Below are 3663 nucleotides of genomic sequence, written 5' to 3'. Positions count from 1 at the left end.
GGAAAGCAAATGGCCCCCAAAGACCAAATAACAATCCTTTGGCAAATCTGGTGGTTAATAAAGTTAAAGGAGATTCTGTCCTGCCAGATGGGTTCCCTTTTGGTTGCTGCCATGTTGCAAGCATTGATTGAGAAATAGACCTAATTGAGCCCAGGCCAGGGTAAGCAAGACAGAGATTGTCAATGTTCCCCATCTTCCCATCTTCCTGTGGAGAGGCGTTGCTAGGGCCAGGGCTTCTGTTCTTCATTTCTGTCCTCGTGGCTTGGACCACCCCCAGAAGTGACGTTCATGGCAGTAGATGATATTGGGCAATCTAGATTTGGGATGCCAGTTCTCGAGTATTGTTTAGAAAAATCAGCTGTCTTACTTCTGGAGATTAGAGGGGTATCTGGGTGTGAAAAACTCTCTCCTTGACCTAACTGTATTCAGGCTCTTGTAAGTCTACATGGCTCTCACCTTGGACTCTGTCTTTGACCTGCTCATTCTCTGTTGCTTTGTTTCCTTTTTAGCAAGAATCCTACCAAGTCAGTTTCGCCACACCCTTGGTATCTGACCACCCTGGATATCTGATCAAGTTCCTCATCCCCACCTTCAATATCTTATCACACTGGAAGCCTTAATAAAAGTCCTTCTGGGTCAGTTTAGAATCTCCCTTATCCCAGATGTTTTCTCCTGGTCACTGACCCTCACCCTGCTCTGTGGCCTTAAATCTCCACTTATCTTGTTGCATTCCAAAGGGAGCCTAAGTTCATCTTTTAGCAGATCTTTCGGTCAGAGGGTTCTTCCTGTTGTCATAGCCCTATTCTCACTATTTCAGTTGTCCCTCTCCACACCCCTTACAATAATCCTTTTGAATAGTTTCTCTCTATTAAATCTGGAGGTTTTTTTTTTTTTTAATTTCACAATTTCCAGGAAATGTGATGTATTCTTCTCCAGCTGATTATAATATGAAATGAGATTTGAGAACCATGGCTTAGAGGATGTGAACAATATAATTACTAGAGTAATCTAATACACTTATATATGTGTTCGTTTGTGTTTCTCCAGAAAGCGGATTCTGAGATGAGATCATGGTGGTTTATTTAGGAGGGAATGTCAGGAAGCTCAAGAGGAAGAGCAACAGGAATAAGACAGGAAGAGGGAAAATCCCGTCTGGGATGCACAGAGGGGATTCCTCCTGGGTGTGACTGAAACTCAGTCCTCCCAGGGGATTTTCTGAGCAACCTGCAGAATGCACCTTAGAGTTGATTTCTTAAGAGATAGCCAAGCTGGGTTATGTAACCTTTATTTCCTGCCTCACTGGTTGAGAATTATTTCTGATGGTCTTGAATCCCAAACACTACTGGTCGCTCCTCAGGGCACTTTCAGGCAGAGAAACAGAAAGATGCACAGAGGCTACAGAAGACATGCCAGTGGGTCACAGGGACGTGGAGTTTGGGATCAAAAGTGTGCAAGTCAGGTTTCTGTCACTGTGATAAGATACCCAAGAAAACCAGCTTAAAATGAGGAAAGATTTATTTGGCTCACAGTTTCATGAAAACTTCATGGACTTTGAAGGTTTCTGTTGAGGGTTGCTTGCTCCCATTTCCTTCAGGTCTGGGAAGGAAGAGATGTGAGCAGCAGAGGAAGCTGTTTATCTCATTATGGCTGGGAAGCACAAGGAGGGAGGGAGGAAGTACTGGGGGTCCCAATGTCCCCTTCAAGGGCACACCCCCAATGACCTAACTTCTATCAAGCCCCACCTCCTAAAGGTTCTACCATCTCCTAGGAGTGGCAACCAAGCTTTTTTTTTTTTTTTTTTTTTAATTTTTTATTGTGGGTTGTTCAAAACATTACAAATTTCTTGACATATCATATTCCACACTTTGATTCAAGTGGGTTATGAACTCCCACCTTCACCCCATACACAGATTGCAGAATCACATCAGTTACACATCCATTGATTTACAAATTGCCATACTAGTGTCTGTTGTGCTCTGCTGCCTTTCCCATCCTCCACCCTCCCCCTCCCCACCTCTCCCCTCCCCTCCCCTCCTCTCTCTCTACCCCCTCCACTGTATAACCCTGAGGGTCTCCTTCCATTACCGTGCAATTTCCCTTCTCTCTCCCTTTCCCTCCCACCTCTCATCCCTGTTAAATGTTAATCTTCTTCTCCTGCTCTTCGTCCCTACTCTGTTCTTAGTTACTTTCCTTATATCAAAGAAGACATTTGGCATTTGTTTTTTAGGGATTGGCTAGCTTCACTTAGCATAATCTGCTCTAATGCCATCCATTTCCCTGTAAATTCTATGATTTTGTCATTTTTTAATGCAGAGTAATACTCCATTGTGTATAAATGCCACATTTTTTTTATCCATTCATCTATTGAAGGGCATCTAGGTTGGTTCCACAGTCTTGCTATTGTGAACTGCGCTGCTATGAACATCGATGTAGCAGTGTCCCTGTAGCATGCTCTTTTTAGGTCTTTAGGGAATAGACCAAGAAGGGGAATAGCTGGGTCAAATGGTGGCTCCATTCCCAGCTTTCCAAGAAATCTCCATACTGCTTTCCAAATTGGCTGCACCAATCTGCAGTCCCACCAGCAATGTACAAGTGTACCCTTTTCCCCACATCCTCGCCAGCACTTGTTGTTGTTTGACTTCATAATGGCTGCCAATCTTACTGGAGTGAGATGGTATCTTAGGGTGGTTTTGATTTGCATTTCTCTGACAGCTAGAGATGTTGAGCATTTTTTCATGTACTTGTTGATTGACTGTATGTCCTCCTCTGAGAAGTGTCTGTTCAGGTCCTTGGCCCATTTGTTGATTGGGTTGTTTGTTCTCTTATTGTCTAATTTTTTGAGTTCTTTGTATACTCTGGATATTAGGGCTCTATCTGAAGTGTGAGGAGTAAAGATTTGTTCCCAGGGTGTAGGCTCCCTATTTACCTCTCTTATTGTTTCTTTTGCTGAGAAAAAACTTTTTAGTTTGAGTAAGTCCCATTTGTTGATTCTAGTTATTAACTTTTGTGCTATGGGTGTCCTATTGAGGAATTTGGAGCCCGACCCCACAATATGTAGATCGTAGCCAACTTTTTCTTCTATCAGACGGCGCGTCTCTGATTTGATATCAAGCTCCTTGATCCATTTTGAATTAACTTTTGTGCATGGCGAGAGAAAGGGATTCAGTTTCATTTTGTTGCATATGGATTTCCAGTTTTCCCAGCACCATTTGTTGAAGATGCTATCCTTCCTCCATTGCATGCTTTTAGCCCCTTTATCAAATATAAGATAGTTGTAGTTTTGTGGATTGGTTTCTGTGTCCTCTATTCTGTACCATTGGTCCACCCGCCTGTTTTGGTACCAGTACCATGCTGTTTTTGTTACTATTGCTCTGTAGTATAGTTTGAAGTCTGGTATCGCTATACCGCCTGATTCACATTTCCTGCTTAGCATTGTTTTTGCTATTCTGGGTCTTTTATTTTTCCATATGAATTTCATGATTGCTTTCTCTATTTCTATAAGAAATGCCGTTGGGATTTTGATTGGCATTGCATTAAACCTATAGAGAACTTAAATTATCACTATTTGCAGATGATATGATTCTATACCTAGCAGACCCAAAAGGCTCTACAAAGAAACTATTAGAGCTAATAAATGAATTCAGCAAAGTGGCAGGATTTAAA

Source organism: Marmota monax, unplaced genomic scaffold, assembly GCF_021218885.2.
Source record: "Marmota monax isolate L192 unplaced genomic scaffold, Marmota_monax_Labrador192_F-V1.1 WCK01_AAM20220418_F8-fsc00021, whole genome shotgun sequence".
Lineage (NCBI taxonomy): Eukaryota > Metazoa > Chordata > Mammalia > Rodentia > Sciuridae > Marmota > Marmota monax.
Note: the sequence above shows the minus strand (reverse complement) of the source record.